This window comes from Cyanistes caeruleus, chromosome 7 (genome assembly GCF_971803275.1).
Source record: "Cyanistes caeruleus chromosome 7, bCyaCae1.hap1.1, whole genome shotgun sequence".
Classification (NCBI taxonomy): Eukaryota; Metazoa; Chordata; class Aves; order Passeriformes; family Paridae; genus Cyanistes; species Cyanistes caeruleus.
In genome coordinates this window covers 30,300,579-30,323,260 of record NC_141707.1, presented here as the reverse complement: position 1 = coordinate 30,323,260, position 22,682 = coordinate 30,300,579, and the positions used below count along the sequence as shown (strand labels likewise).

General features: G+C 43.2%; 1 protein-coding gene across 3 annotated transcripts in view; it reads right to left on the bottom strand.

The window, feature by feature from the left end:
• SLC15A2 (solute carrier family 15 member 2) overlaps positions 1 to 22,682 on the bottom strand; it is a 90,863-nt gene that overhangs the window by 65,675 nt on the left and 2,506 nt on the right. For 2 of the 3 annotated variants that reach the window (XM_086897418.1, XM_086897419.1), the window contains exons 3-4: positions 21,776 to 22,635; positions 17,450 to 17,567 (exon numbers count right to left, since the gene is read on the bottom strand). The gene's annotated coding sequence lies outside the window, so the exon portion shown is untranslated. The remainder of the gene's footprint in view (positions 1 to 17,449; positions 17,568 to 21,775; positions 22,636 to 22,682) is intronic. The other variant, XM_086897421.1, reaches the window with a different exon arrangement.

The following is a 22,682-nucleotide window of genomic DNA, read 5'->3' as shown; positions in this document are numbered from 1 at the left end:
TTACTTTTTTCCAACAACAATAAACACCATTTATTGAATACTGAATACGGTTACCAATGTTGGCTAGCCTTGGCTGCTCAGGAATAAAGACAAGGAGCTTCCACACAAAAAAGTAGGAGGTCCAGTCCTGACTATGCTGTTGAAAGGGTACAAAGCTAAAAAGCATCTTCAGAAACATCCACAATCAGCTGAGCTTGTTCTTGCTGTCAAAGGCTAAATTTCCCTATTTATGATATTCAGTACGAATGCCTTATTTTTCTATCAAGTGTGACATTTGAATTTCTCTATTACAATTTTACAGGTAGCCTCTTGTGTTAGTCAATGGAAAACTATTAAAAAATAACTGCTTCAAATTCAGGCAAAAATAATACAGGTCAAAGTCCAAGAAAATAGCCTATATCATTGCTACAATAAAACTTAGACTTGTATAGCAAAATGTTCCATGCTTTTAATTTTTCCTTGACAGTGTTAAAAATTTTATGCAGTTGTCCTACTGGACATGGGACATGGCTGATGGGACACAGAAGTACCCAAAAGCAGCACACACCTTAACATTCTAAAGCAGCACAATACCAAAGAAGAAACAGCTATCTTCATTATCCCCAAATAACTGAAGAAGAAGAGCATTCAAGCAGTACTGGACAGGCTGCAAAGTTTTCTTTTCCCACTCTAAAATCCCCAGCTGCATGGTCAGAAGTGGGAAAGGGAAGACCACAAGGAACCAGGTTAGTCATGGTCACATTACTGTTGGGCTGTCACTCTCCATGGGATGACTTTTCGGTCATTAGAGGCATTTCTGAATTAAAGCTAGAGTTTTAACACCAAAGATTTCTATACACTCCATTTCATTGATAAAAAAATCCCAGGCCATAATACCAAGGGAAAGAAATGAGATCTTCTTTCTCCAGGCATTTCCTTTTTTCTCCTGGCATTTTGCTGTTGCTTCAGTTGTTTTTTGTTGTTTTTCACTTTCTTTACCACTGAACTTGTCTGCCCTGCACCTATACTGGACTGAGCAGACCCATCCTGCAGTCAATTGTAGTGAATCACTCAACTCAAAAGATAAATGGTTAAACCCATATTAGAGGTCAGGAATCAGTAAATACTTCCCTGAAGGGTTTTGCATTTGGACACAGGTGTCTTACTGGGAAGCTGCTTTAAATACTTCCCTGAAGGGTTTTGCATTTGGACACAGGCGTCTTACTGGGAAGCTGCTTTAATTCATTGTTCTCAGCTAAATAAACCAAAGAACACAAGCAAGCCATGGACATGCTGAAGTGCAGGAAATCTCCAACATGTAACAGTAGCCAGCACAAAAAATCACAATGACTAATTCACAGAATCCACAGAATGACTAGCTTGGAAGAGACCTACAAAATCATCAAGTCCAACCTATGCCCTAACACCTCAACTAAACTATGGCATTGAGTGCCATATCTAGTGCTTAGACATCATCAGTTGAAAATAACTATATCATTGCACTTTATTATTTAGAGGCCTTGAGTGCTCTAGTAAGACAACTAATTTAATCTGATCATTTCTCATAGGTAAAGCTCAGGCTCTGGATCAAGACAATGACGACAACCTTCATGACAAGAGAGTAGAAGTGTTTTATACCCTCCCCCATATAACACCTTGCAGTGTTATATGGGCATAGACACAAGTTCTTTGTCCAACACACAAGTTACCAGCTAGTGCTGATCACCCCATGAAAAGAGATGAGCAAATCATCCTCAGCCAAATCAGATCTCCTGACTGCAGGAATGGATTTACCAGCTTTGTCCTTGCAGCCAAATGGCACATCTGAGATCATCCAGCCTGAGCAGAATGAGTGGTTGCACTCTCCCAGGACACCAGTTCAGTCAGGCTCTTCTCAGATGTAAATCTGGGTTAATTTCAGGAATCAACACTTGAGCTCAGAGCAGCAAACACTGCACAAGGCAGCTTACACACACAGTCTCCTGTGGCACAGGAAACTTATTAGCTTTACCTGAACAGAAGGAACAAACCCCCACTATGGCCAGCAGATTTCATAGTCCTTCATACATGTGACAGGCTGGACTGAGAAGTAAGGAGCAGACAGCTGGAGGCGTTTGATTCCAGATCTTTTCCTTGCAATGCCAGACATCAGCTGCTACGCCTCAAAGTTCTGGGTCTTTGTCCTGTCCCTGGTGGAGCAATGGGATTGTGTAAGCAGTGAGGATGAGGCAGTGGAGGACTCTGCTGAGCCTCAACACTTGTTTCTACAAATGGACCCATCACACACTTCTGCACCATGAATCTCCCTTATCAGTCACACCAAACCTCCCAGGAGGAGAAGCAGCCAGGCTGTGAATTACTGTCCAGCTTTCCCTCTCCCCATGGGTGCCTGCACACCTACAGGAATGAGGGATGGACATACTTAACCTTCCCAGAACGAGGCAGCAAAAATGTGATCTTTCCAATGTGGATGAGTCACTTCCAACTGGGTTATTAAGTTATTACATTGTATTATTATATTAACGTCATTGCCATTTTCAGGAAAAGATAAACCTAATTTTAATCTGCTCTTAATTGAAAGCTTATCAAGAGACTGGCTCTATCCCTACATAGTCAGACAGCTTTTTTTCCTTCTGCTTCCCTTCCCCCTCTCCATACGCTGCACTCTATGCTGATGAAAAGAAACATCTCTATTCATTAGAGAAAAATCAGCTTGGAGTCGATCAGGCCTGTTAACCTACAGCCTGGGCTGTTATCACAGAGCACCTTCCCTCACAACAAAAAGACTGTTGGGGGCTGCAGTTTGGCAGCCTGTTGCAGGGGATTTGCTGCTCATTTTTATGTTGAGGTACTTGACAGTTTCCATTAGTGGATGTGAGAATATTAAAGATATTTGAGCAGCTCTGGAAGAAGGTTAAGTATATAATGCAAGTTGACTGTGCAGATTTTAATTACAGATTCCCCCAAAAATCCATAGAAACTCTGATTAAACTCCTAATTACTTTTAAAGAAGTGAATAAACGGTCAATAAGATGAACAGCAGCCTCTCTTCTTTCTTTTTTTTCTTCTTCTTCTAAGCAAGCTCTACAGTGATAGCAACTGCAGATGTATTATCACAGGCAAGTTAACAGAAGACCAAGGGGGAAAGATTTCTCTAAAGACTCCCTCGAAAGAACTTTTTGTGACATCTTCAATACCAAGGCTGGCCCTGAAATCAATCAGGTCACGGAAAAGGATGTGCCTGTTGCCTCCAGCTGTGACTTCATGTTGCAGGATTACATTGGCTTTTCCAGCAGAGCTTTGCCTCCCCACACAAGCAGTGCTGGCCTTCAGGGAGCTGTGGGGGGGTTTCACACCTTGTACAGGTTAGGGAGATGATGCTCACAGGAATGTGGACCTTGTCCCAGGGGCTGAGGCTTTACAAACAGCCTTCCTAAACATGTCACATAACCATGCTGAGGAGCTTCACTAATCCCCTTTCTGTCAGGCCATGGAGCTGGCAGCACATCTTCCCTGAGAGCAGTGATCCAAGGTTGACTCAGTCACAACTACTATCTCCACAGCTCAAGATGTGGTGCCTTGGTGCTAAGCAGAGCACCAGCTCCTGGCATACAGAAATACCCTTATTCCAAGGGCACTTCTTACTGGATGGGAAGAAACTTCTCAGCCCCAGACCTGTGGGCCATGTTTCAGCCCCTCCACCCAGGTCCAGCCCTGTGAAATGGATGCACCTGATATCCATGCTCATTCTGAAAAACAAAAAATGTTTCCCAGAAAGACATTTTAGTGCCTCCTCAGAACTTGCTCAAATCTGCTGGACTTGCAAAGAAACTTCTTTCTTCTGCACTTAACTGAGACCCATAATAAACCACAACCCATGTTCCTCCCATGAGTATCATCCCTCTCTTTCATGGCAGTTTCTGGCTCTCATTTAACCAGACCTTTGCTCCAGTTGTGCCAGAGCAGGACAAGCCCTGCTCCCTCTCTCTGGGAACAACAGGGCTAAAACAGTAAAAAAGAAATATCTCCCCTAAAGTAATTCAAATTCTGAAGGTAGGACTCACTCTGAGATGGTGTACAGCAGCAAGACATGCTGTGCAAGCAGTGACTGTCCCCAAGGCACAGCCATGCTTCATCTTCCTGTCTTCCCTCCAAGCCATTATTGTTTATTTTGCTGTCTCCAATGCCCATAATTTTAACCCTGCAAATAACTTTCATTTCCCCATCACAGGAAGGAGAATAAGAGTGCTTCTAGGGGAACAGCATCTGTGCCTATGTGTGAAGACTCTCGTTTTTCTATCTGTATCACCACACTCTGCCTCTCACAATTTTTTTACATTTTCCCTACAGAAAAGACTCACATTTACCAAAATCCTCTCTTATACCACTGCCAGATATTTTCTAGCTTATGGACATATTTGCGAAGCAGCCCCCCAGCTGCTGAGGGGCAGTAACCACCAATCTCCTCATCCCTGACCATAGTGTGAATGCATTTTTTATATATTCCATGATGTGGCTGGAACTATTTTCACTATATCTGACTGCCCAGGTCTCACATTTTTATCTTTCACAAGCCTTTCAGACTAGTCCCCAGATACAGAGAGACCATAACCAGAGGATTCAAGATTACTAAAGCCATATTATGCTCTGTGTACAGCACCTGGGAGAGCAGGGCTCAGTGCTGGCTTCGAGCTCTCAAGGATTTTGCCATAGAATTAATTTTGACAGAAGAAACATGACCAAAATAAGTAAGACAATAGGGCATGGACATTCAAAGACTGATCTGGGTTTTTTTTGGAAGAGAGCTTCAGTGGGGCCTTCAAGGAGAGAAAGGACATTTGCATTAGAAAGAGATGGAGATTTTGGGGTGTGTTGGAGAGTTCAGTCAATTCCTAAGCCTTGATTCAGGTGGATGGAAAGAAAGAGAAAAAATTGGAAATAGGAGGGAAGGAGCTTGCTCTGCAACCAAATATTGCTCTGCAATAAGACATATGTGGCTTCCAGTGACAGTGTGAGAATTTACAGTATAATAAAGATATATATGGCCATTTGGAACAAGCTATTTCTAACATAAAATAGCTCTGTATATTGATTGCCCCAGGAATTTGTACAGAACACTATTTCCAGACGTATAACTGAGCATATTATTTACTCACCATAAAAGCCAGACAAATGGCCAGGCTCCAGGAGGGTGGGAGGCAACAGCAGTTGTTCATTGACAGATGAATGGAAGGAGGTTTGAGCATGACAGAGAACATCAGGATACTGGGAATTGTACCAATAGCTTTCACAAGTCATTGTAACAGGTGTATCTGGTTGTTTCTCAAAAAGGTGAGGCCACATCGAAGTCTTCATGAGAAGGCATGGGACCAACATACAGGAGAAACATCATTTCTCCTCTGGAGCAGGACTGACAAAGGGGGTCTGAGCCTAACAAGTCCAGAAGGTACAAGGGTCTGAACCAGAGCAGGCTCTTACACAGCAGCATACAAGCAATCACTTGAGGCCCCCAGCCAAGGATCTCCAGTTAGATCCCACATCAGTCACTTCAGGTGTGGGAGAGACAACAGCCAAAGCTCAGCCTCTACCTTACTTCCCATGAGCCCAAGGCCGGACTGCCCTGAGACAGGTGCCCCTCAGTACTCAGAGTTACTGGCTCATTTACAGCTGGATTGAAATGCTTGAATGGCATTCTATGGAGTTCAAAGTTGACAGTTCCTCATCCCGAGAGACCCCATAATATACTGGTGTTCAAAGCAAAAGGATGTTGCAGGTTTCTCTGTCTTGCAAGCAAACCATAAGCTTCCCAGGAAATGTGATGGACACATCAGCTGAGAATTTTCTTCCAAAGCAAACATGAGGGAAAAGAATCTGAAAATGAGGGATGGTATGGAGAAATATCTTTTGGCCTATCAGCAGATAAGCAAAAACTAGGACTATTCCAGAAATAGGGAATTCTGCAGTTCAGCAGCTCTACTGCAATTGCATTTAGCGTATTAACAGTTTTGCCTCAACTCCTAAAACAGGTGAACATGCAACACAATCTTGAGAATTCTCCTCTCCATCTCCTTGCCTTTCACACTCCATCACAATGTTATGTGTAGGCAATACCAAGTCCAGATAGACCTCCTAAGCAGGGCCTGAATCATTTCCATCATTGTTAAGTGTCCAGACTGTCATAGCAATTACATGCAGAGACCCAAAGGACTGCCCAGACAGGTGACAGGGTCTTGACTCATGATTTCAGCTCATCAGCAAGTTGCTCTAATAATGAAAATAAACTTCCATGTCTGTTAGGTATGAAAAGGTGGTAAAACTGGGTTTACATTCTTCAGCACAAAGCCATGCAATCTCAGTAGCACATGGGACCACGAAAGCTGAATATTCTTGTACTCCTGCTGCCACCTAAAGGAAATGCCTCAAAAATGCTTGAAATATCCTAGAAAAAACATGCTCTGAAATATCCTGAAATAACGGAGGCTAGAATGGGCTTTTAGCTGAAGAAGAATCCATTTGAGAAAAGGACTATTACAAACAGGATATTTCTGTCATATGGAATCAGCTACAGTGGCAGATTTTCAACAACCATAATGGCAAGTGGATGGGGTCAAGGAACTTCTGCTGTCCACAGAGGATTCCAGCTCTAACCATCCCAATGGCCATAGTCTAAGACCACAAATGAGAGGTTTATATGTGGGAGCAATATCTTTCATTGCATGAGCTGACTTAAAAAGAAAACCAAAGCAGCTTTAGGATCATAAAAAATCATCTTCAAATCATTTAGAGCTAAACAAAAATATCACCAGTTCTTGTTCAATGGATCCTTCTGAAACAGTTTTCTTAAAGGCACCTGATTCCTCTGAATACTTCCCATTATCCAGGGAAGACATCAAGTCCTTTGGTGTTTTTGAAGAGATGGTGACCAGTTCAGGCCAGCTTTAGAAATCTGACACCATGTCCTCTTTGGGCCAGGTGTTCCTGACGTTGGCTGCCTATATAACTCACTTGGATTAATACATTCTTTTCGGATTTGTTTGCTAGAATTGTGTGTGCTCCAATAGCATTGTATGTAGCTGAGCAAAGGGGAGATATCTAAAAGGAAACATTCCCATATTGTGCACAAAATAGCAATGACTTTGTTCAAGCTTCTATGCTGACTAAATGCCCAACACCAGATGTTGTGTACAGTCAGCATTAGTGAGCCCAGGGAAATACTAAATTGCCTCGTAAACTGGAAGCCAAGTGGAAGTATTACTTAAATGCTCAAAAATTATAATTTGCTGCTGCAGATAAATGAATAGCCTTATTAAATAGAGGGAACATTACTACATGAGTTATGAAATTGGCTTTACAGCTTTAACTGTGAACTTCACATTTTAATAACCTTCTGCTTAAAGGGTACAAGAATAGAGCCTCTTTCGTTTTCCCCATGTATGGGCACAAGGGCACACATCAAAAACATGCATTTGGTATTTGGAGTGTTTGAGTACAAAAATTTCATTGTCACGTATCAGAGGGCAGGAGCACTCCTCATGAACAGGACGGAACCTCCCACTCAGGACACTGGCAAAACCTCTCCAATCCAGGAAGATTAAGTAGATGCTTCCACATATCTCCACATGAAATGATTGTCAGGATCAAGCAGCAGTGCATAAGCTTCAGTGCAAGTACACTCTGATGAATCATTCCATGACATGAATATCTGGCAAACTTATTACCTTCCCTACGTATTTACTTTTTGGGATGAGTGAACACTGTGTTGTCCTTATTTCACAGTGAGTTAAGCTGAAATGCATATGCATTAAGCAATTTGCCCCAAACTATCATATTGTGATGCATCATTTGATGAAAACTGCTGTTTCCTGGTGTTACTCAGGAAGCCATTTGACTCCCAGCCTGTGACTAATGTCTTGCCTGAGCAGTCTTGTCAGGAGATGTGATTTCTACATATGCTTTTCTTCTCCATGTGTTCCACAGAAACTGTATCCACCCACTTTGGCCTAATACCCTCCCCACTTATCCTCACTAGGGAAATTTAGCTTCTCTTTAAAGTGGAGGAAGAAGCTATCTAGGGCACCAGGCATAGATGGATATGACCTTTTAATTAAATGTTCTGAAACTGATGAGGAATTGGGAATGGAAGACAATATGGATTATTCTGAAAAAATGAGAATGGAAAAAAATTAAATCCCTTCAAAAGGATCATCTCTTTGTCTGTTTTGCTTTTACTCCCAGACTGCACCTCATGTCCAAGATTCCTATGAATCCTCAAAACAAGGACAGCAACAGATATCATAGTGAGCCCTGCTCCAAGGCATAGTACGGCATTAACTCCACAGCCAGTTGTTCTCATGACTGATGTCAGAATATGCTTGATATCAGAAGATGAAAGCTAACAAGGAAATAAGAATGATGGAATTTTATCTTGTAATTTAATTCCTTGGCTGCTCAAACTGGAAAGCACTTTTTTTCCTTCAGTACTCTGTTGTTTTCTACAGAATAAAAGAATTCCCAGGGTCTTTAAGCATAGAGGCAGACAGGTAACTCCCACTACATATCTCTGCAAGTGTGACCATGGGTATGGGACACCTTTCATATACCTGTAGCTAAACAAAAGTGACACCTGTAGTCTAACCCAATGAGACCCACTCTCACTGAGATAGTTCTTCTAATCACTGGAGGGAGACCAGCTCTTCTGGCAGGCAATTTACCTGCTTATCTCCAACCCTTTCCTAGGGAAGAGATGAAGTCTTCTCAGCCTATCATTAGATGACTTGCAGGGAGAGGAAAGAAGCTCTGCCCCCAAAGATTCAGGAGGCTGTGTGCCAAGTCCTGCACAAATACAGGCATGGGGAACTACTCAGAACACTCCTCATTTCTGTTTCTGTCTCTTCCAGCAAGACAAAGAAAACATACACATTAATAATCAAGAATAGAAAATCACACACATACCCCCTGTCTGAGACAGGAGCATGCATTTCATATTCTAACCGTCCAAAATGTGTCCCTGTAGCCTTGGGGTATCATTTACTTCCCAGACAGAAATTAATTTTGCTTGTAACTTCTTATGAAACAGTGTCTCTAATACTTTATTTGACACACAGTGTTCTTCCCTGTATCTATTAATTTTTGTAATGGTACCCAGTGAAAAAGGCAAACAGGTTTCCATGGCATACTTTGGTTCTGAAAACAAAAGAATCATGGAGATCTCAGCACCATTCTCCTCTCCAAAGCCAAAGCTGCCATTGCCTCTGGTTGCTATGCCAGAATCATACATACTGAACTGTATTGCCCTTATGTATTATTTGGTTGTGGTCTCCCTCACTTTAATGCAAGCTGTTGTGTTTCAAAGTTCCAGGGCCAAAGCAGAGCAATACTATGCACAGAACATGCTATCCAGATGCCAACTCCTGCAGGGCCTTAAACGCACATCTGTAGCTTTTGCACACCAGGAAGATGAAGTCATGCTGATACAGCTTTTTTGCCATTAAGGAAAAGAAGTAATTGTTCCTTAGGATCTTTGCTTCTCTCAATAACCTCATAGAATTTCAGCTATCAGGTCCTTCCTTCAATGGCAAGTCATCCTGCTGGGTCACTTATCATTGTTACTGACACATACAAAAAAGTAAGATGGGAATTTGGGTGACAGGTCAGGGGCATGGAGAGCACTTTGTTTTATCTTGGCAATGTAAAGGAGAATGGATTTTTATTTTCACATTGTTAACATGTTGCCTGTAGAGATGTTCCCTTTCTGTTAGCAGTCCCAAGTCCATCTGAAGAACTGCACACATAATCAATGATGTCAAATATGAAAGGGACCCATCAAGCAGAACAAACTAACATGAGGATTTATGCTTGCTTTGAGAGACCCTGATCTACTAACACCCTAGTATCCATTTCCATCAGTCATTAATTTCCTGAGTCCTTCCCAGCTTTAGTGCAATACTGGAATACACCTAGATTTTTTTCTAACTTAGACACTTAAGTATTGAAAAAGGTCCCATAGAGAGACCAACATTAATTTCCACATGCCTTAGAGCACCCAGTCAAAGCCACCCCTCTGCATCCACTGACCTGGCACTGGACTTTCTGCAGATATAAGCCTAAAAATGATATAACAGCCCTCCTAGTACTAACAAAGGAGCACCTTTCTTATCTGCAGGCAGGAGACACCTTCAGGCCAAGCTGCACTGTGGTAAATGCCATATAGGTCTAATAATAGTCAAAGTTAGTACTTGAAATAATAGTAGACCACAGAAAAGTAAAGGAACAGCAGGGCCTTTGGAGCATCCAGGGCAGACAGCTTGGAGGGCAGAGAGTCTGGGGCGGGCAGAGAAACCCTAGTTCTGCCCCTGGATTCTCTCTCACATGCACAGGTTCATGGACAGCTCTGTAAAATTACTATTTCACCTTTTGTGAGTTCAGTGCTGATTACAGGAGTCTCGACTAGGAGTACAACCCAAAGCATTAGAGGCCAATGTTTTTAGGCCAGAAGGTAAAAAGGAGTACAAGCAATAAAGAGAATTGTATTAAAGAAATGAACTACCTGCAAGGGGACTAGAAGACCTATAAAAACAAGGCGAAGTGAGTTAGGAGGATTATTAAGGAACCAGAAAGAGATATTGAGTACCAGACTCACAGAGAGACTCCCAGGAAGCATAATGCACTGTGGACAAGCCTGTACCAGACAGAGGGTAAACAAGATGATTATTCCAGTAAAAATGTTAGGGGTGAACTAGAGTCAGAAGGTGATGAAATGGGGGAATTTATGAAGTGATTTTTTTCTTTCTGCCTCTGTGCAGTGAGGGAGGACCCAATGCCAAGACAGAAACAATATATCTGGAAAGGAGAAAAATAAATAAATTCAGATAGCCACAAAAGTGGTGCTGGAAAATATAGGGCATTCACCATTGCCAGATACATGAAACACCCAGGTAAAAGAGAAAATGCACCTAGCAGCTGTGTGGGAAATGGAGATACCAGGCAAAGAGCATCAGATCCAAGGAAGCTAACAGTGCTAGCAAAGGAACATAGTGTATTTGCACAGCACTGAGATACCCAAGCAGGACCAGGGGAACCAGCAGGCAAGCAGAACCCTGACATCCCCAGGACTATGAGTGTGCTGCAGCTACCCTGTGAAGCCTCATTTCATCATGCCCTGCAGAGCTCCAAAGCATGGCTGATCCATGTATACACCAGAAAAATGGCAGACCCAGAGCACAAAGGAATTTGGTAATCTGCTTGTAACATGACTTTGATGTAGTCCCAGACAAATAGGCAAAGTCTTATCCTCATACTTCATTATAATCAAGTAGGAAAAAATTATGTGCTTCAGATATGAGTGGAAGCCTTAAGCAGGACAGCCAGAAGGCTCATGCCACAGCCTTTAGCTGGGTCTCTGGGGACCTGTCATTAGCTCTGCCCACAAGCCAGAGCAGACACTGGGCATTCACTGTACTTGGTTCTTTCCACTCACACCAAGGAACAAGTCTGTGAAGGCAGAAGAGGAGAAACTGAGACAAAGTATTACAGAGGCTTGGCTTCTTCCTTCACAGAAGAAGTCCATGGCACAAATGGCATTTCCTTATAAATCAGTAACAACTCCAAGTCAGTACAATTACTAGAATTAAAAGGGAATCCAATCCATTTAACTGGATCTATTGACTTTTACATTAGCCCTCAAAAATCCCCATTTTAGATGGAAAGAAGATTTGCAAGAAAAACAGACAAAGTACACAAAATAGTTGTATTTCACCTCTTCCCTAAACTCCTGACATAAGTGGTAAGCACAGGCATGGGGGAGTGATGGTATTAAAATACCAGAGTATTTGCAAGCAAAACTCACCACCCCTGCTCTAAGAAATGCTTCTGCATGGGGTGAGTTTTACAGAACAAGACTGCCCTCACAAAAGTGTCCAGAAAGGAAAAAGTGCAAAAATTCTAAGGCCTCATCCTGACACACACACTTTGTACTTATCACATGTAATGATTGTATTGACATACGCACCAGATTTTTTCCTTAGAAACAAGGCATAACTGCTTTTCAGATTAATTCTAATATGTGAGTAGTCCCATGCTTACTAAAAGTAGGGGGTACACTTTCAGGTTTATGTGATCTGTTAGGGAACAAATTCCCAGCATTGTCATGCCTATTTGGTAGCTACTTCTCTTCTCCTGACCCAGAGTTAGCCCTTAATTAGTCTTTAACTAATCATCTCTTGCAGTGATTAATAAGGTGAATTGCCACACTCAGGAGACATAATTTTCCTCTTGCTTCTTCTGTCGTGTCTATATGGATAGCAAATTCCTTATACTAAGGATGGTATAGAATGTATCCACCTATTCCTGGGTTTTGTACCTATTTCCATGGCAGTGCGGTTCAGGCTCAGTTCTCCAGGACAAATGAACGTTTTAAATTATATTTCCCATAAGCATTAGCTCAAGGGAGTGTGTACGGCAAATTTACAACTCCTTCCATTTGTCTACAGAAAGATGAGGAGCATGACTGCTTGTAAATAACAGGCTTGAGGATATAAATCATCTCTCTGCTTCTATCCCTCTGTCCCAGAGACTCTGAAGCCAAAAACACACAGTTCATTACCACTTAGTTGTTATCTGGCCAAGTTTCAAATAGCATAAATGTGCATCTTCATGTGACAGACAGGGATCAGCTCACCCTTGTGCTGTGCGTGGCAGCAGAGGTCATGGTGGCTGAAAGAGAAGGGAGCCTTTGCAGGTTCCGCATTTGCCCAGGACAGCTCAAGAGATTGACACAAGAGGGGAAGAGACAGTCAGCCTAAATGAAGTTATTGCCCTGTCTTTTCTTCTGAGCTCGGCAGAGCCAGGACCTTGCCCAAGGGGTAAGATGAAGCCATGGCTTCAGATAGAGATCACTGGCATCTCAAGTCTGAGGGATCCAAAACAGCAAGACCAATGTCCAACTGTACCACAGGGTCCTGTTCAATCACAGGCATGACCTTCCCCTCCATTCCTCCTCCTGTGGTGACAGTTGTGCAACTTTTACCTCATTCCCAAATGCACTGAAGCTTAGCACATTGATTTGTGTCAGGAAGAGGGCAGAGCAGACACCACTCCAAGTGCGAAGCAGTGTCTGGCAGGCACAGGTAACCAGCTGAGTGATGGGTGCTACAGGAACACTTGCAAGTAAATAATAAATCTGTCTGGGCTGTGATGCACATTGCACAGCAACTAATGCTTCCCTCTGCAGGGATGATGCTGAAGAGCAGTGTCTGGCTGCGTGCTCAGTGGCGACCTGCCCCTGAACACAGGATAGCTGTGCAGGGCCCCACCACACTACTCTGACTTTGAAGAATATTATAGTAGCTTTAAAGCTCTCAGATATTAAGAGATCATTACTCACTGTCTCCTCGGAGCTGATGGAGTCCTTGCCCTACGTGTTCTCCATTTAGCAAATGTCACTGTTTTACAACACACTCCGCTGAGGAACAGAGGAATCTTTCAGTTCAAACAGAACTGCGACAGATTTAAACAGCCAGGAGCACTTTGCGCTTGCCTGGGAGCAAAGCGGTTCTGCAGCCTCAGGTCAGGGTAACAAGCCCTGAGAGATACTGCCCTAAACAGAAGGGCTTTTGCTGGCAAACTCTGCCCTCCCTAACAGCCAGTTACAGGCTGCACAGCAAACCCAGAAGTGAGGCTGAGGTGTGTTCAACATCATGGCGGAAGTCTGTAACAGATTTAGGGCTCACATATTCCGGCTCCTGCTCAGCTGACCAGGACCATATGGGATGAGCTCTGAACAGATACTGCAGTCAAGACTCCAAGGCTAGAGCTGAGAGGGGTCTTCCCGTCTGGGCAGCAGTGGTTCAACCACACAGTTGTTTTTACTTCCATGCAGTGGGTGACTGAGCTTACATCGAATCATCACCATTTCTAGTAAATATGAATGTTTTCCATATGCTAATCTAGGAAAGAATGTGAAATCCTACAAATTTAGTCAATAGTAATCACAAGCCTACATACCAGTAACATTGCAAAGGACAATTAATAATTGTACTCCTGTTAATACAAAAAAAAATTTATCATAGCTAAGGAATTTTTTTTAAAAACTAAACTCAAGAAGGATAATATGGCACAGAAAATCTACAGTATCATAAAAACTTCCATTCCAGTGCACAATGGATTTAATACCATTATCTAAAGATAGCATGTGTTCCTTTTCTTCTGAAATCATCCATTTCTCATCTATGGTTAATTACTTATATGAGAGATGCTTAAAAATTATTTCCCCCATGTGGAAAACTTGGATGAAAATGAGAACATTCTGCTTTAGAATCAAAATCCTCAGTAGAAAAGGGTTTTTTTTCTTTTTCCTCATCTGCTCACAGCACTGTATTAAAAGCCTTGAGTTTTGGTTTTCTCTAAGTATCAGCTCCTCAGGCTTTTCTCTTCTTTATTTTTTTTTTTCCCAAAGAAAGCAAATACCCTCCATGATTTGCTGTTTTCTATTTCAAAACTAGAATTTTGTTGGCATTAGGTCTAACCATGCCTTGTGCTGGTCTCAGTGCTACCACAGCAGGCCAATATCCAAAAGAACTCGGAATTGCTGACAGACACTTTTATTTTAGTGCTCTGACACTGTGTTTTGCACCCCTACCCTGGGTTATGCTCATTGGAACAAGCACTGTAGAGGTGAGATGAATTTGCAGAATCAGACTCAGAGATAAGGGTACATAATATTTTTGCACATATCTCCTGACATCACTGGTCCCTTCAGAATTGTGCCAGAGGCATTTTGGCAGTCCTCAGCACTGGTTTCTGGAGGCAGAGTGATTCTCTGCAACCACAGCAGGAACAGACTTTTCCACCTCTTACCCTAGAACCAAACAACCTTCCCTTGGGCCTTATCAGAGCCATGCACTTGTGAAATGATTGTGCAAAAAGGGCCCAAAAGGCAAGAGGAACTTGGATGCTATTCCAGCTCTAATGTAATAACAGAGGTGCTGCTCAAGAGTGATGTACTCTGTGTCCCTCAGTCCCTCCAAGATCCCAATTAATACGATTCCATTAACTTCGAAAGGTGTGCTAAGTAGTAATGCTCTGGGCCATTAATTCTGACAACGTCAGCATGCTCTTGCTGTGACATTTGCCTTAATTAGTATTAAAACCCACTACCTTGACTTCAAGCTTCACAGGTAATAATTCACACCCAAGTCCTCTATAAACAGAATTCTGTATTCTCTCTGCTAGAAACTGCACATGGTAAAAAAAGGCATGGGGTACAGGATTTTAAATGCAAGAGAAAAGGGGTTTAAAAGGTGTTGCCTAAGTTACTGTATCTCTTTGAGTCTCAGCTACCCCCAGGGGTCTGTTAGGTTCCAAAACTGACCATTTATGATGTTCTTTAGAGATCCACCAAAAGCAATAGACTTGAGAATGTGTCTCTGCATGGCTTTTGTCTGTAGCAAACCCTAGGCCTCTTGTAAAATCTTTATATGGGTTAGACTGAGCTCAAAAGGATTTGGTCTCTTGAAAATGAGAAGCCAGGTCTCTACCTACCTTGAAAACAGCCCCTGAACTACTCAGACTGCTGCCAGAAGCCTATATGGCATGTGTGACATTGGTTCTGCCTCAATGGGAACAAGGTGGTCCTTGGGGAGACAACCCTTAGGGGGACATTTTCAGTTTAGAATGGGGCAAGTACATATGCCATAAGAGAACATATACCTGAAAGAGGAAAAATAGAAACTATGCCAACTTTCCCATAATTTCTTCATTTCTGCTGTAATTTAAAACAAAAAAAAATCTTACAGAAGGGAAGTGTTTATAAATGGTATCCAAGAACATCATTATAATAAGAAATAGGTAAGAGCCACTGACACACAAGGGAACAAGCAGCCAGGGCCTGTCCAGCCACCAGGCACCCACATACACGGTCTTCACAGTCATCTCCTGCAAAAGCAGCAGCCAGAACTCTCATTTTACCACAAAAACAATTTCCACAGGCCAAAGGATCAGGATACTTACCTTCCCATTAGGATCCCTTAGACATATGAGCTTAGCTCACCTTCCCCCACAGCTCCTAAAACCTGAGAAGTACTAAGTACTGAAAACTGTCAGCAAAGCAGTCTAGGCACCATTTTCTGAATTTTCTGCTTCCCAGCTGGAAGAAACTTAGGAGTGAAAGAGCTGATGATGCTTTGTAACATCCAAGCTCTTGACACAGATACTGTTTGGCCAGAAGTCTTTGAAGGTGGAGTCCCTCAGAAACATGCGGTGTGGCTAAAGGCCAGATCTCAAGCAAGCCGTGCTGGCAAGGTATCAGCACTAGAGGACAATGATGCCAGTGGGTATGGGCCAAACAGTCATGCAGAAAGGCGTAGACTGATGGAAGGACATGGATATTGAGTGAAGACAGGAAACTTAAAATACATCATCTCCTTCAAAGACAGTCTGTTGGGGATTGACTCCAGAAAGTGACAGAGGTTAGGATGCACATTGTGTCTCCTAAATGCTCTCTCATCCTCCACCCAGACACCACAGATGTTCCTTGTAACAATCCTCCTTTTAGCTAAATGAGATAACATGGATGGCTGAGAAATGCCAAAAATGTTGTTCCCAGATCACTAATTCTTTGTTTTTCCCGCTAAGACTGCCAAGAAGAGAGGCACTGGCTGCCAGTTAGGGTTTCTGAAGGCAACACTACTTCAGCAAGAATTCAGATGAGACCAAACAACTCATTTCCTCCCAGGACTTCATTTCCATCGCCAAGGAGGAAATTGTAATCCAACTCTACTGGCCTTTGACGCTGAAGTCTGAGGATCCCAGTCTGATCTCTATTATACTCATGTAAATCAAGGCCTGCTTGTGCCACAGAGTCAGTGACATTTCACTTCTGCAGTACTAATAAGGTCCTGGATATCATCTTCCCTGATGTGCATACAGAAAGGAGATGGAAGATACCTTTATTAAATTCAATGACATTCTCTCCAGTGAGACTGGGCCAATTGCTAAAAGAAAGAAAAACTCTTGATGTCAAAGAGGAGGTCTGGGCAGGTGTAGGACCTGGAGCAGGTCTTCTCCATACTAGACCAGTGAAAATTCACTGGATGAGAGGTTAAGAAAAATGAATAATGACATCAGTCACCATCTCCCACTTCTTTGCCACAGCACTTGGACTTCACATTACCATTGCAGTCTCCTGCCTTGCCTCCAGCCTTATGACTTATGAATGACATGGAGGGAACAAAGCAATGCTTGGAATCTGGCCCAGCAACCCTGCACTTCCCCTCCCATAGCACACAACCCCAGCACATGAACTCATTGCTCATGGGGTGCTTGGACTGGGGCAGCATCCACCCCACCAGACTGACACCCCCACACACACACCAGGATCCTTCCTCCTTCCCTCCAAGACTCTGTTGTGATTCTGGTCATTCTCCAGCTTTCTGCTAGAAACAGACTGAGGAACAGATCAGAAAAAAACACTTACTTGAACCACACCGAGTGTTATGTTTTGATGAAGCATGATGGGCTTTGCAACCACCAAGGGATCAGTCATAAACATCCATTTCCACTAATGCAGTCATGAGCAGTTACTCTCAGTGGATCTGAAAAGCAATACAAGGCATAGGCCATCAGCAGGTTAAATGAAAATAAGCAGAACACATGGGCATAATCCAAATTATTGCTCCAATCCCACTGTGTTCAGTGCTAGAAACAGCTCAAACAAAGGTTCAAGCCACAGGATTTCCAAACAGCCCCCTGACTCCTTGTACTTTAGGAAGGTTGAGACTGTCTGTGGCTTGACTTTTAGTGCCAAAATTTTTTTTCTCAGGGGCTGGTCCAAGTCTGTGGACTGTGCAGCCTGCAGGATCCAAAAATCTGCTAAAAACCACTCTATCTCTCCTTCCAAGTGCCAGGCCCATTTCCCAGTGGGGCAGGCCATTTAATACCACTCATGCTTAAAGAGAAAAGGTTGTGCTGTTTTTTTAAACTTCTCCTTCTGCCATCTTCCCCTGGGGAGAGGAGAAAAGTGGAAGTATATGAGGAGAATTGGCTCACCTCATTTAATGTGGGACTGAGAGGTACCTCAGCATCACCAGTGGGTCAGATCTCTCATGGCTGATTAGAAAAACCTGCAACAAATACCTATCCAAGCTCAATGACAGCTCCTGGTGGAAACCACTCACAAGCCTCAGGAACCTCAGCCTGGATTATGATGAAGATGGCAAAGCCCCAACTATACAATTTTCCACATCTTTCTAGAAAAATCCTATCTGCTGAGAAGAGAGTCACTAAAAAGAAGTGTCACTTCTTTCAGACTCACATAGCCATCTCTGGAAAATGTTAGCTCTCATATAATATAATATAAATTAGCCACTATAAAACAGAGAGCCCAACACTAGGGAAAAAAAAAAAAAAAAAAAAAAAAGAGGAAATAATACAAGAGGTTTTTCTTGGTTCATGACTGGAACAGCTACTGTCATTTAAATTTTATTAGGAAAGATTAAAAGGAGCCTTGGAGTGAAGCTGCTGTGATGAAGTGGTCCCAGGGTCTCTATAACCATGATTGGCACCATACTGATGTGTCAGCCTGAGAAAGTTATGATAGCTATTGCACTGGCCCTAAAACAGACCCTTCTGCCTGAGGCAAAATAATAAAAAATGGGGAAGAAACCCTCAGAATGCAGGAAAACTCAATCCTCTTGGGCATAGAGATAGACATTTGCCTCAGCTTCATGGGTTTTTTGGAGGTGACATGAAGCAGACAGTCAATACTGCTAAATCTGTATGCGGATGTTTCTTCACATAAGTATCTTTGTATTCCAGCCTGTAAGTGATGTTTGGTGCACACCTGCCCTCCCCTATGGAAGCAGAGCCCCTGGGACACAGGAGGGAGCAGGATGAGGAGCTTCTCATTGGTTCATAACAGCGCCTGCCTTGCTCATCCTGGCTGTTTCAGGCCCTGCAGACAGGCTCTGTGAGGCAGAATTAGCACTTGCTAAGTTGGGCCTCTGGTTTTACACCTATCTTCATCCCCAGCCTCAGGAAAGGAACAACAACAAAGGGTCCTTGGTCTGCTGCCATCACTCTGAACTGCTCTCGAGTGAGCGGTCACTCGGAAATCACAAATACCTGTCTCCACACCGCCAGCCCTCACAGTGCAGATGCAAACATCTCAATTTCTGCAGGCTGCTGCCTTTGAAACCTCTGCCTGCCCTCAAGATGCCTTTTGACACATGCAACTACTCATTGACTGCATTACACCACACACCCAAGTGCTACCTCTCACCTCAAGAGACACTGCCTGCACAAATACAGCAAACAGAAGCATAATGAGCCCTTCTCACCACCCTGAAGCTGAAGGTGAGATCCCTTTTTAATAACAGGGTATTTGGAAGGATTTATAAGCTCTGGTTGTCTCAATACACAAATGACAGCATCAATCAGAGACAGACAGCAAAGGAGGAAAGCAATATACCTGTTAGGTGAGAGGAATGCTGATGTAAGGCACAGGCAGCCAGGCTGGGTCTGCCAGGAACTGCCATCTTTGCCTGAACTTTCCCACCTGGCAAGAGGTGTGGAGCTAGCAGTGAAAGAAAAATTGCATTCTGCATCCCAACTAAGTTTGGCTTGCATTTGAGGACAGACTGAGTCCCTTTGTTCCATCCCTTCCTGTCTCATGGACTCTCAGCATGCTGCTTACACAAAGCCACAGGACCTCACAGGCCAAAGAGGCTTCTTTGAGGTCTGTTTGCACACCTTGGTCTCAGTGCTGCAGATGTGGTAGATACAGAGTGCAGACCACTGCTAACTGAAACCCCTGTGACTCTTCTGCTCATTTACAGGCCAAACACACTAGGTAAAATTGATTTCTTGTTCAGAGGCTGGAAAACCAGAGGAAGTCAAGTTGCAGTAACGGCATTCCTTAAAGACATCTTGAGGAAAGAATAGCACTTAAAGGCAACCAAAGGTGGTTGGGCAGATGTTAAGCCCACATTGCAGTAAGAACAATCTGAACAACAATGCACATGCACTCAGATAGTCAGTGGACTCAGCTGGTAACCCACAGCACATCTGCACTGGGCCATCACCCTACACATGGGAGGGGGATATCTGTAGCACCAGTGAGGAAGATATTGTACAAGAACAAGGCAGATGGTGCTCTGAAAGAGGGCACAAGGTTGGAGAGATTGTTTTCACAGTGTTTGATCTGCAAAACCAAAGCAGAAAGGGAGCATGTCCATCCAGTGGGATTATTTTAATTCAGATTCACCCAGAGAGACTTTTTAATTTAAGGAGGTCAGGGGTTCAGTTTGCTCTGTGCTCACCTGGTTATTTCACCAATAAGACATAATACAGTTTGAAAGGAAAGTTAGGTTCATGTATTTTCAAAGATTTCTAGCAAGTCTTCTGGGCAATGTTCTGAATTTAGAATTTATCTGGAAAGTAGAGAAACCTATTGAGTTGAAGTTTAATTGTCCTGTTCCATTAGATACTGCACAGATACACACTGCACAGTAAATCCTGCATTTCACTCCCGTGGCTGTTCTACTGAAACAAGTATTGGGTAGAAAATGGGTTACCAACACAAGAGAGATTTCTGGAACGTTGAAAAATCCCATTTTAAAATAAAAACAAAGCTTCTCAAATCCTTTCTGAAAAAAATGCATGTGTACCCAAGTGGTGAGGGGCTATCAACTAAGAGAGGGTGAGACTCCTCAAGTCCAGATTGACTTTTCAGCAGGTCTCCTCCAAGCAGGCTACTGTGCATGCCACCATCTCTCCTGCTGGAGCTTCTTTACACTGCATAAACATCACAGCTTCAACCAAACAGTGTCTTAAATCCAGCTTCCTCAGGGCTAGTGAATATTTCTCTTCTACAAAGTGGAACTGTTTCAGTAGGATGAATCAATAAAAACTCGACCCAAAAAAACCCAGCCTGATACACAAAGTTGGGATACATTAATCCAAACTCACATTCAGCATTCTCTTTCAGCTCCCGCTGTCCTGTTAACTCCCATGCTCTGCACTGCAATAGAGCATGCAATCATTTCTATGTCCTTGATCCAAATAGAGTTTTATCAAAACCACCCCCCTTTTGAGAAGTATTTTCTGAACAAAATTATTTCATCAAAATATTTTCAGGCATTTCAAGTACAACAGCTCAAAACCATTTGTTGCATTGTGCCTACTCTGCAATTTAGAAAATCAATAGGAAATCTTTGCCTTTATCACTAGCTACAGTGAGAACCTTTGCCAAGAAGACACTCCCTTTCTTTTCATGTGCTTTTAACAACACTTCTGCCTCCAGCTTCTCTTTGCACCCAGGCACTCTGCAGATACACTCCAGAGCCAAGTCAGCATCTCTTTCATGGGACATGAAGATGAAGCAGAATAAAAAGAAGGCTGAAAATACACCTCTCTTGCAGAAGGGAAAGCTGAAGCCTCTGTCATTCTGCAGGGAAAACTGAGCGAGCAACAAAGACCTTTGCTTTGCTCTGGTGACAGCCCTGGTGAATTACAGCCCCAGGAAGCCAGCTGGGAGTGCAGAAGTACTCTGAGCACTTGGGCTAACAGAGCAAATTGCCAAATGGCAAGGGACGGAGAACGTCCCTTCTATATCCCCGCTCCACCCTCCCGGCACAAGAGAGCCTGCCCCGCACCTCCCGTGTACCAGCGCACACCTTGCCAGGGCTGACGTCTGGCCTTTAGCTTTGCTTTCAGTGCCACTGCCTGGCCAGCCCGGGGACTGGCGTGTGTGAGCCTGGCGTCTGCCCACTGCAGCAGTGGTGTCACTCACGGGCTGTCCTACCTGCAGAGCTCATCCGAGCCACTGCTGCATCAGGGACACACAGGATGCTATCCAGCACGTAGAAGAGATTGCTTCTTCCTTGACATCCACATTTGATTGATAAGCCAGCTTTTAAGAGGAGGTATACATGTCTTCCAGATATTTTATCACTCCTGACCCTTACTAATCAAGTCCTTACAGAAGGACCCCTCAATTTCCCCATCAGCACATTCAAACATAAACAACTATAGTCACCAAGTCCCTCAGTTTCAAGGAGGGTTAAAAAAAAAAGAAAAATAAAAAAAAGCAGTGCTTTCCAACAAAAAGACCTCACAGTCACCACCAAATCTTGGGTCATTGCTGCAGCAGTTTCTTCCTTGTCCTTCAGGGCATAAGGGCTCAGTACCAAACTAACAGATAGATAGGGTTTGTCTGTTAGGAGTTTTTCCCCATAAGACAATGTATCTGCAATTCAAACAGATTAGAACACAGCAGGGACACAACACAAGTGAAGACAGCTTGAGTCTGGCACTGTCACAGAAAGCAGGGCTCCCTCTTGGTGTCCTGGAGCTACACAAATCTGTGTCAGAGGTATGTAGAGGGTGATGCTGAGCACTTCCACCTCAATGAAGAAAGGAAGGCAGCTCCTTCTGGGGGCTCACTCCGTATTCTAAAGCTCATCTGCAGGATACAGTCATCAGTTTCAAATAGTTCTTTGGAAATTGCTATCACTCCACTGTGTTCTTCACTGAGGTGCAAGCCAAATTCTTCCTGCAGGTGGGAGCAGCAGCAAACTGTAACTCTAAGATAAGAAAAATGTCAGGGAGGCCTCTCATCAGTCCAGGTTTATCAGGATGAGAACATAGAGCTTTGAATGATGGCTGAGAAAAGAAATTATCATAACACATAAATTAGTCAGAGTTCAGAC